Source organism: Rhynchophorus ferrugineus, unplaced genomic scaffold (assembly GCF_030347505.1).
Source record: "Rhynchophorus ferrugineus isolate W39M unplaced genomic scaffold, kcgeb_rfMv2 rfM10, whole genome shotgun sequence".
In the NCBI taxonomy this organism is placed as follows: Eukaryota; Metazoa; Arthropoda; class Insecta; order Coleoptera; family Curculionidae; genus Rhynchophorus; species Rhynchophorus ferrugineus.
The window spans coordinates 4,692,394-4,705,254 of NW_027472589.1; the positions used below are offsets into that span (position 1 = coordinate 4,692,394).

Below are 12,861 nucleotides of genomic sequence, written 5' to 3' on the forward strand. Positions count from 1 at the left end.
ACAAATAGTGAAACTCGGTAAAACCAATGGTCCAGGTCGAATACTTATAGAGATTTGAAAACTAAATCAAATGTATGATACTGGTGAAATTCCACTTGACTGGCTACAATAAATCGAAAAGAAAAACTATACAAAATAAAGTAAAGGTAATCAGACAAACACGAGAGGTTGGACTCATGTAGGAACTTCATACACGAACTGTTCTCAGATAACAGAACTCCAGTAGTGAGGCTATAGTAACCAGATGTCAGCATCAATATTCTACTATCTGACGTATTATAAAACATGCTGTACAAATAGTGAAACTCGGTAAAACCAATGGTCCAGGTCGAATACTTATAGAGATTTGAAAACTAAATCAAATTTATGATACCGGTGAAATTCTCCTTGACTGGCTACAATAAATCGAAAAGAAAAACTATACAATATAAAGCAAAGGTAATCAGACAAACACGAGAGGTTGGACTCATATAGGAACTACATACACGAACTGTTCTCAGATAACAGAACTCCAGTAGTGAGGCTATAGTAACCAGATATCAGTATCAAAATTCTACTATCTGACGTATTATAAAACATGCTATACAAATAGTGAAACTCGGTAAAACCAATAGTCCAGGTCGAATACTTATAGAGATTTGAAAACAAAATCAAATTTATGATACTGGTGAAATTCCACTTGACTGGCTACAATAGATCGAAAAGAAAAACTATACAAAATAAAGCAATCAGCCAAGATGACAGATTGATCAGTCCCAAAGGTATTCTCAAGATCGTATTAAGTGCTATATTAATGTTTACTTTAAAGGGCATTTATTGAGAACAATTTGTCGAATATGTATTAATAAATAGATATTCCATAATTTTTTACAAATTCTCCTCATCTTTATGGCGCATAAACAACGACTTGGCGGCGAACCAATCATCGATCAATTTTCTCTGAATATCTGAATAAGCGGTACTCATAAGGTACTATGTCTGGTGAGAACTTGCAAAGTCAGATCGAGTGTGGTCATGTAAGAGGATTCAAGCTATTGTCAAGTCAAGCTAATTGACAGTTACGCTATTGTTGGTTTTTGTTGAGTTTGAACTGAGTTGAGTTGGAAGTAGGTTCCAAAATTTACTGTCTAAATACGCGTATATATGGCTCAACACCAATAAAATGGAAAGTGTTATTATATTATATAGAGTAATGTTAGAACCTTTTTGAAGACCCAACCGAATTTAAGAGTTCAGTTTGATTGTTTGGCTTAGACATGAAAAAGCCAACATTCTGCTTACAAATGTTTGACTCATTGTGATCTGTCTGTGTTCAATTAAAATAAAATGTTATATATGTATATATATATATATATATATATATATATATATATATATAATATCATGGAATGTATCCAGAACAGTCTCTCTGGGGTCATTGTTTGACACGTATTTTACCTGTGGGACTAATAAGTCAGTATTTTTGTGAAATGGATGCCTATATATATATATATATATATATATATATATATATATATATATATATATATATATATATTCCCGACATCCATCTACGTTTGGTTCTTCAAAGACCAACATATAATCGCATAACAAGCGAGCTAAACAGTTTGTATATACAACTGATTGTTCGCGAAGTAGAAAAAGAACCAATAAAAGGATGCATAAATATCATCAAAGCATTAAAGGTTCTTTTAAAAACGAAACAAAGATGGTAACCCAGAGTACCACTGCTAATTGAACTGGGTTGTCGCCTAATAACTGTTACAATTCATCGTTTTCAAACTCTTTTGGTCGCTCAGGCAATTATTTGGCATTGTAATTAAAATTATCACTTTTAAATATTTAAGACTAAATCTGACAATATGATGGAGCAGCATGGCCATAAGAGAAGCGCTGGAAGGTGTTGTTTCTTTAAATCAAACAACCTAAGTAATATAATTTTGAGCGTTCCATGATTCTCGCCTATATATATTAAATAACTTAACAACAGTAAATGAAAAACTGTTATTTTATGTCGAGAAATATCAAAACCATTGAATTTACAAGCTAGGAATGAAAGAAGCAATATTCTGAATACAAACGCTGCTTCATTGCCTTTGAATCATTAAGAAGAAAAAACGATAAATTATTAGAATAATTATGCAAAATCGAGCTTAAAATATAGAGTCGTAGAGTTAAAAAAATCTCAAATAATTTCTATACAATGTTGTCAATGCTTAGTGAAGAGAAAGGTATAAACAAGATATCTTTCACTTTATATCAAATAACAGTTAACCTCGTTGAATGATTTAATATATGTTCTCATAAACTAAACACGTTTATAAACAAAATATAAATAATTTCATACACTGACGAAGTAAAAGCATTTTAACTCTTCCTTCGAATATCGCGAGCTATTCCGAGACGATTTCCTACCGCGAGGCAACGCTCCCCGCCAATTCGGTAACCGTATTCCCCTCCGGGCGCCGGAGCCAGTTGATGAAATTCATCGCGATTTTCTTGGGAAAATTCTTATTAAAAATTTCCCGACCCTCCTCCGATCTCTCCTTCGTTTCGCAACGTTTTCAATCTCGTTCTGGCATCCTCGCGCTATATTATACATTTTTTTTGCATACTTTGCCAGCGCCGCCCGGATTTTTTGTGTCGGAATTTTATTTGTATTTTTTTCCTTCTTTCTCTCTCGCTCTCGTTCGCTCGCCGGGTGCGGTTTTATTAAATTTCCACGAAAATGTATTTTATTCACTACTGCCCCCGGCAACTTTCTTAGATCCTCGTTTTCAGCGCTCTGTAACTATATGGAAATATATATATATATATATATATATATATATATATATATATATATATATATATATATATATATATATATATATAGAAAATGTCGTATTTTGTACCGAGTATACGTACAGTGGTGATTTTTACATCAAAGACAAAGAGCGTTCTGAACAGCCCCTAAAATTTGACGACAAATATTCGAATGAGACATATAAGAAGGTATTACTCGATAAACCCATCAATATCAAGCATAGCAGTGCGTAAAAAGAAAAGGAATACGAGGAAAGATAACAATGTTATTCTTCAGTATGACAATCCTCGACCACATGTTGCAAAACCAGTGAAAAAAATTCATTAAAACTGATGTATACGCCTAATATATATAAACATGCATAGTGTTTTTCTCAATATTTGGTTCATTGAAGAACCTATAGTTTCTGCAGAATCCCATGTACCATTTTCAGGTATTTGTTTTTACACATTTACTTCTTGTTACATAAGCTGACCTGGTTATACCATAGTCTTCTCATACATAGCAAACCAAGCGTGGATGGAAGTCCAAAAGACTAGATTTCTAAAAAATTCTGATCGATTTTCTGCCAGTTTCATTTTACTACTATATTAGTGTCAAGACAATACTACAATATTAATACCGTCCATCAGATATGTCCTGTTAACTCTCGCTCATTACTTTACATGTAATTCTAAACAAATAACAGAAACAAGAGAAGAGACACAGAGGACAGTTAACAAAAATTTTGACGTTTTTTTTAATTCGTTTAAATTAAACAATTAAAATGATCTTAATTAAAAATATTATCAAAATCACACCAAAGAACCTAAAGAATCTGCTAGATGATATATCATATCACTCATTACTATGTAGTAGAATCTCTTGAAAGAAAAATGGTCAATGAAAATATGGTTAAGGTCATCCTGAACTATACAGAACAATTATTGACTTTTCAAATGCTAAAATTAAGTACAGGAAAGTACAAGGACGAACATTTAGAAATATGCTGTAGTGGCAGTCAAGCTCTTATTATTGAGCTATACCCTGAACCTTTGAATTATCCCCTTGTCTATAAGGATCTTATCGCAGAATATTTTCTATGTACGATTCGTAAATATAATACACGTTTTCAAATTACGTCTCTCAGAACAAAAGAACTGACTAATTCAAATTCCAAATTTCGAATCCAAGAATAATCCAGGAATATTCTTAATATCTCTGCAAGGACCTCTATCTCTTGATCTTCTGAATGTTGGTATTCTCAAAATATAATCGAATTTTTCTATCATGTGAGTCAACTTATTAGTCGACGAAGGTAGTAAGACGTGATTTGTAGATTCTGAGTTTAGTAAGTAGAGATTCAGTAATCTTATTAATTGTATATAATGCTGTATTTGCCACTAGAAAGTGATGTGGAAATAAAAACAAATGTAACAACAAATAATGATCAGAAACTATTAATAAAATGACGCGACAGATCATATAACAAATTAGATTTAATTGATAAAAATTAAATCAAATCAAATGAACCAAACTACATACATTAAGTAATTAAATAAATATAAAAATAAAATACAAATCATATAAACGAAAATCTGAATCTTAACCCGTAATAGTATGCTTAAGATTCATTAAAACATCAGTTTGGATAGCTATAAAAACAATCTAGTTCTTAGAACAACTATTTCGATATAAAAGCTTTACAGAAAAAAAGAGAACGAAGTTTTAGGTACAAATTTGGTCTATATCAATGAGTTCACGACGAGGCAGAACAAAAAATAAAGAAGTTTAACTGAAGTGTTTCATGTAGTTTATCCATATCTGGTCATCAAAAGAAATCAGCAGAGAATCTTAATTATATTTTATGTCCAGTCTAACAATTTCTTGTTAAGGATAAGACGATGGCCCATAAAAATAACCGTTTTCATCAGACCACTGGACGTTCGTACTTTGCAGAAACAGAAATGGGGAAGGAGCATCCATATAATCTCTCTCGTATGTGAATGACTAAATATGGAGTCCGTAAAATCGGTCGTAATATCCGTCTATTAAAAAAAAGATCCGAAACTTCAAATATAAAAAGATCTCGTCGGGATAAACAATCTAATATTCCAGTAATAATAACGCAATAACCGTTGTTACAAGTCGTAAAAGATATTCTTCTTGAATAGTGAAGACCACAGAAAATAATGTTGATCTCTATAATATTATATCAATGAATTTATCTATATATATATATATATATATATATATATATATATAATACGTATAGGACTAGGACTAGTATAGGACTTTGGATATAAGATATAAGTTGGGAATAACATCAGGTGAAAACATAAGTCGTCCTGACTTTAGTTATAAACATATAAAAACAAGTCTTTGGGGTATTGTTATTAACAAGTTTCTTTAATTTTAAGTAATAGTCTCACCCAACATATATAGAATCATTTTTTTGAAGCATTGAAAACTACTAACATAAACAATGAAGATTCCATAAATGCTACAATTTTACCAGTAATGTTTTTATGATTGCTTGTAAATCCTTTCAACTTCATTCAAATTATTCTGACTGTACTTGCAGTTGTTTTTTAACAAACATGTAATTAATTTATCAAATCCGACACTAGTTCTTCTAAGTAAGTCTTTTTGTTATTGCTACAGGGAGATCAACTAAGATACTATAATTTAACACACCAACATACATGAACAGTTGTAATTAACTGGGTTCTTTCAAGTTTTATCTACAAAATTGGATATATTATTTTATAACCGAGAACGAGCACAAGAACTGTATCTGTATAAAGGAAACCTTTATGTAGTATATTGTACCTCCCATTTATTCCCATTCTTGTTACGAATAAAATACAAATACAAATCAAACGACTGTATTTTCATCGCATAGCAAATAATATTGTGGTGTCTTGTGGCACGAAAAATAATTGGTCAAAAAATCCAAAATGAATTATTAATCAATAATTAAAGATTGCTAAACAAACTTTGGTCATCTATATATTTATAAAACTATATCTGCATCTGTTCAAAATTCATTTAAATATCAACAATATTACTGAAAATCGATTATCCAAGGAATGATAATAATATAACTATTCTGTAACTCTATAGACACTTTAAACAGATCCCATTCTTCATTTTTAAAACCACCAACTGAGCTGTTACGTAAAAGTTTCATTCATAATCTTCCGATACGAATAATGCTCTTGACAAAGATGCAACTAATTTATCAAGCCCATGATGGATTATTGCAAGTTATATATAGGCGAAAGTAATTCACAACAGACAAATCGTATAAATACGTTGAAAACTATTCAATTAGATAGTTTCCTCAATAACTGACTCAATAACTGTCTTATACAACGATTCTTATATAATAATTTGAACTGGTGGTCACTGATGTAACTGTTATATACTGTATTTCTCATTCATCCTAATTCCAAATATATATTATATATACAACGAATGTTTAGAAGTCTTGCAATGCCAAACATGTTCTCCAGAAAACAGTTTTTTCAAAATACTGAATATAATTAATGTAATAAGAAAAATTAATGGACAATTTTGTCAATGAAAGATTACAGGTACACAACAACAACAATCAACAATTACCACTATCCATATTGACTGAAAATATAAATATACTGTCAGTTACTTCTAATTTGAAGTATGCTTTGTGGTCCTGGTGTTATTGGTGCCTCTCTGCTAACAAAACCGAAGAGGTTGCTTTAAAATCTTACCTGTTATTGCACTAGAATGTGTTTTGTACTATATTCCATTGGATTGTCGCGTAACATATACCAAATATTGCCGACTAACACAGATCATTAATTTAGGAACTATACGGAGTGTCTTAGTTTATATTAGGAACATTGATTGTTGATATATATATTATAGGAACTGATCACCGGTAGTGTCAAAAAAAGTCTATCAAAAATTAACACTCTCAATTTAATTAGGAACACCTGGAACAATTACGGGGGGTTTCTATCCGTCCTGACGGGTCTCCCGATGGCTTCCGCGTCATTCCCTCGGGACGGCGACGTTAAGTGAAGACGACGACGACCTCCCGATGACGTTAAACATCCCGGACCGTCCTCCGACCGCCTGGATCTTCACTTAACCTCACTTATCCGTGGGAACCGCTCGACACGAAACCATCGCGGACGCGTGGAAGTACTTAATCGCGAGCGAGAGAGCGAGAGTACCACCCCACGTACCGTTACCGTTAGGATTAATTGCTTTTTTAGCGCTGCTCCGAAATAGACGCGACTGCCGGCATGAACGGGGCGCCTATAGCGTCTTTCGCGGCGTCGATTTCCAAGCGCCGCTTCCAGAGGACGCATTTGCATGCCATCCCCCCCACCGGAGTAGGGCCAAGCCACCTGAACGTCGCTCGGGGGTGGTGGCGGCGGCGGCGGATGGCGGAGCGAGGGGGGAGGAGGCGGAGGGGCAGCGACTGGATCGACGACGCGCATAATAACTCCGAGCACGTGGCGGCGTCGCGACGCACGGCGTCTTCTCTGCTCTTGGCTGTCTTTTTTTTTTGGTCGTAGCGCCGTTTTATAATTGCGTATGTTGTATGTGTGAGTTTTGTAGCATGACATAATATCTGCTTTTAATGTTTATACAAAAAATAATTAACTTTGGTTCGTTATCATTGGTTTTTAATCAAACAATCATGACATAGATCAGAGAAAAATTGAAAAATTGTTAAACAAAAATAAGCTTACTCTACAATAAAAGAAGCTAAAGAAGGTGTACAAGAAAGTGCACTGGACCCATGTTTTATCTACTCTACACTTGTGATATACCACAAATGGAGAATATTACGATAGCTACATTTGCTAATGATACTGCCATTATAGCTGTCGGAGAGAAGAGTGAAGAAACCATACGAAAATTACAACAGGCAAGTGACAATATAAATAATTTTACACAAGCTTGGAAAATAAAACTTAACGAAAGTAAATCTGTGCATGTGCAGTTCACCTACAATCAGATAAGCACAATCATATAAGCACCAATAAAATTAAATAATATTATCATTCCCTATAGCAACAACGCTAAATATCTCGGAATGAATCTCGATGCAAAAATTCGCTTGAAGGAACATATAAAGAAAAAAAGAAAAGAACTAGAATTGAAATATAATGGAAGAAATTGGCCTAATTGGAAGAAAATCACAATTATCAGTAACCTGTATGAACATACGGAGTTCAATTATGAGGATGTCCTGCAATGACTAACATACACCAAAATACTAATTTTTCAGAACTACCTACATCGATACCATCAGAGCAGGACACAGACTCAAAGGAATTAAACCATTTGATCTTGTGTAATGTTGTGTAGTGAGGTGCATATAATAAAAAATACAGCAGTGACATATATAAACATTATTTCACCAGAGACTGAGATAGGGCCGATGGGTCCTCCTAGATGTATAGCTAGATTTAAGTTATCATAAAGACAAATCGCAGGTTAGTCTGAGACGACTAGTAACATTGTAATAAGTAAATAATAAAAAAAATTCTACACACGTTAATTGTACAACAAATCGTTATTATCGATAGCCAAATAAAATAAATTGCAGATAGTATAAACCATCAATCATACTAATCATTTAGCTTCCAACAGCTAGTATTAGCAGCATCATTTTAAACTACAATACAAGAAACTATAATATTTTTTTTAATTAAAAGGACTATATTTATATCAGCAGATGCAACATCTTAATAAATATATAATAAATAAAAATTCTAACACTTGATTTTCGAAACAAACCCTATAGCATATCGACGAAAGACCAAACAACAATAAGAAAAACGAAAGCAAAAAAAATAGAACTAGCGCAGTGGATATTCCCTCGAATTTATCATTCGGCGTCCTGAGGGGGGTATGTGGGGAAGGACAGAGATGGTGGTAATTAAGCGAGGGTGTAAGCGAGACGGAGGTACATTTCATTAAGCCACAGACAGAATGAAATTACAAACCCTATGAGAACGGCTAAGATGCGGCGACGTCAGGGTGGACTCGTAAATGGGGTTGCAACGCATTCTTTTGTTCTACTGGTTCGAATAAAGACAATTGCTTCCAAAATAGTCAATATTTCTATGGGTTATTGATGAGTGAGTGATTATTACGCCCTGATATTGTCCCGCTATCCAATTATTTATATAATTGCACATAACGTTAATAATTAAATGGATACAAATATTAAGTCAGAAATAAATAATTCTCTACGTATAAATAATTGACTGATTATATTACCAACATAAATTATGTTTTAAATTATTTCTATGGGATTTCTACTTCCACAACAATTTAGTTAAACGGATAAAATTAGAGTTGACTATTAAATATTCCCAGTTTTATACCGTTACCTGAAATTTGATCAATAACCGTGGTTAACTGGATTAATATTACTGGATTATAAAACTGTTTAATGTTTGATAGTTTTCGATATTCCTTCTAAGTTAATGGTGAGATTAATCAGTAAATAAAAATCAGGATTCTTTCTGTAACGTTGCTGACTTAATCTTAAAACAAAGTGGTTGAGCCCAAGGGCGTTTTCAATGTAAATTAGGTTCGCACGAATAATGAAGATTAACTTAATCAAAGATTACTGATTGCTTACTTAATTTTTTTCGTCCTTATGAAAGGTTTCTTATTTTTACTAATTTTATTACATAAACAAACTGTACATGACGTGGTTCTAGTTTTATAATATTAAAGTATTAAGTCAGCAATATTATCTATTTCGATATAACGGTGTTTTGAATAAATATGAACTATTGTTAAATCAGTAAAGCCATATAACCATAAAATATTTCGTTTCATATTGTTAACTGAGGATTCATTAATAACCATAGTCAACTGGATTAATATACTGATTTAAATCAACAAAAATATCATTCAAAACTGTTTAATTGATACATTATATTACTTGGATAGTTTTCGATATTCCTTTTAAGCTAATGGTGAGATTAATCAGTAAATACAAATCAGGAATCTTTCTGTAACGTTGCTGACTTAATCTTAAAACAAATTGGTTGAGTCTAAGGACTTTTTCAATGTAAACTAGGTTCGCAAGAACAATGAAGATAAATTTAATCAAAGATAACTGATTTCTGACACATGAATCAACTGTACTTGAGGTGGTTCCATTTTCTTTAATATTCAAGTATTAAGTCAGCAATATTATTTATTTTGATATAATGGTGTTCTGAAGAAATATGAACTATTGTTAAATCAGTAAAGCCATAAAATATTTCGTTTTATATTGCTAACTGAGGATTCATTCATAACCATAGTCCGCTGGATTAATATACTGATATAAACAAAACAAATATTTAAAACTGTTTAATTGATATAACATATTATTTTAAGTTTCCACTAATTCTATTAAGTAAGATTAAACAGTTATTTAAAATCAGGATTTTTTTAGACATTGCTGATTTAGTATTTAGGTAATTTAATTGAATCTAAGGATTTCTTCAACAGAAATTTTGTTTAAAAGTATACCGGAATTTAACTTATGTATTTGAAATATTAACTCAGCAATACTATGTAATCTTAATTAATCTGCTTATTTCTAAGTTCTTTTATCAAAATATTAATTAAATAATTTAATACAAAACTTGTTAACTCCGAAAAAACCGTATTGCTTATTTTTTCTCGGAATTTTTCATCAAGGTCGCTCTATTTACCAGCCCTTGCCGATATCGGGACTGCCACTGGCTGCTGTAAAGACAGAGACCGTGGCTTAATTTCGTTGGGGCTGAAGCGAGCGGGCGATATGCAAGCTAATTAATCGCGGGAGTAATGAGAGCACCGCGCAGCCGCAGACCGGGGGGGTCCCTCCGTTCGTGGGGTAGCCGGGGGTGACGGGAAGGGAGCGGGGGCGACGGGGGAGGAGGCGGCGGCGGCGGTGGTATGCCTCGTCGAGATTACACAGTCAGAAAGGAGAATTAACGGGGACTTTTGGTGTTTTTAAAGCGGTTTCGCAAATAATAAACCGTGGGGAGGGAATGGTTTTTAATCTTGGAGAACGCCGGAATATAAATGTTTTTCTTTCGCGTGTAATTAGTCACCGGGGAGGAATCGTCGATTTGCATAACATTCGGAATCAAAAAGTCACTAAAACCATTAATAATACAAGGGAAGAGCGGGTGAATCTTTTAGGAAGAGCATCACTCTTAAATTCCATAAAAAAACAGTTGTTATAGCTTAATCATGGTTATTATTGATTTTTCGCTAGATTTTTATCTTACTAGTAATAAATATATATAAAACATCCTTGTTAAGCTGACGTAACATTCTGACGTTGGAATCAGAAATATTAAATAAATATTAGAATTATTTGGTATGAAACCTGCGGAGATTAAGTCAGCAATGAGTATTTATAATACTAAAGCTTCGAATCCTTAAACGTTTTCATTATGGTTAAAAGAAATATAGTTGAATTAATTAAAAGTGTTGTAACTGCATTAACATTAAGTCAGCAATAGTACGAAATAGTATTCATTATATTACAAAATTTAGCTGGTGCTATTCGAAGTTTAATTATTATACTGACTATAATTCTAAATCAAGTAAATATAGAGTCTGAATTAATCAAGGTACTATTTAAAGTACTATAGTCACATTAATGAACTTCATACAACACTTTTAGTCTTGCTTATAATAGGTCATAACTGCGAACAAATTCAATATTTGTTTATTCAAATTAAGTCAGCAGTTTTCCAAGACTGTTATAAGAAATTCAATTCACAAAGCTTGTTGATTTTGTTTTCATGGTATACTAGATTGTTGATAAGTATAATCCAGCTTATTTTCTGTCATTAATGTGTAGATGGTTAATTTTGATTATATGAATGTCGGGCCATCTATATTATTGTGTTTAAAATAATTAAAAAATAATTTGGTAACGATTATGACTGCAACTTGTTAAAATTTAAGTCAGAAATGGGCCATTAACTAAAATTTAAACTTAGTAGTTCGATTTGCAATTTTTCAGAGCTTTATTCGAAAATTAATGGATTTAATGTATTTTGATTAGAATTAAATCAGCAATATTACGAAGTTAACGTGTTGCAGTGCCATTTTCGCTATTCGCGGGCGATTTAAGCAAATATCGTCCCGCTGCCATTAGAACCGAGCTAAAACCCGATAATGCGAGCAGTATCTGTTGAGGAGACGAGAAATGGTAGGTGATTGAGAGTTGCGTAGGTCACAATGGAACCCGTACACACACACGACGCCTTTCTACCGAAATAAGGTGTTGGTATCTCAATTTAAATGTAAAAGAAAAACACGTTGCCTCATAAACGTGACAGATTTAAGCGAAATTTACGATCCCGAGCCAACTGTTCGAGGGCTTTGGCCATTACGGCCGTCAGATATAACGTATAAATTATTTTATATGGTCACAATTTGACAGTTAAATTATCGAGTCAATTATCGCGCGACCAGTACTGTATAAACTGATTTCTCTACCCCTCCTCCTCCCTGCTTCCCCCCAAGGGGGGGCCCCGCCGTCACCCCGAACCCGTACCGCGACGTGGAATGTTAGAACGATCCGAACCCGACTAAATGCTAACGGTTGAAGGTGAAAATGCAGAAATAAACTCGGAAAATTATTAATTAATATCTATAATGCCGGAGACTGGGTAGAAATGTGTTAAATTGGTCCTATAATAGTGCTAGTTCGAAACGTATTTTAAAAATTAATTCAGCAATAAAATAGTAACTGAGAATCTTTGGTTATGTTCCCTTTTAATTTATGTTGTAGGTCCCTAGGAGGAATATGTTTAATAATTGGTTTAATAAGGCTTTAATAAACTACTTTTACGGGCAAAAAATATAAATTACTGACTAAACTGATTCATTGTTTTAGAATAAGCGTTTCTGTGAATTATACTAACATCTGTTTAAATTTATAGAGTATGTCTTAAACAGTTCCTTGTTTTGAAATGGGACACAAACAAAACTGCAGAAATCAATCCGAAAAACTTTCTGAAACGGATTAACAGTTCTAATTTCAATTTAATATTTCC

At 32.9% G+C, this 12,861-nt stretch overlaps 1 protein-coding gene across 5 annotated transcripts in view; it reads right to left on the reverse strand.

Annotated features, from left to right (window-relative positions):
* Window positions 1–12,861, reverse strand: part of zfh2 (Zn finger homeodomain 2) — a 370,513-nt gene that overhangs the window by 269,045 nt on the left and 88,607 nt on the right. The gene's annotated exons all lie outside the window — the stretch shown is intronic.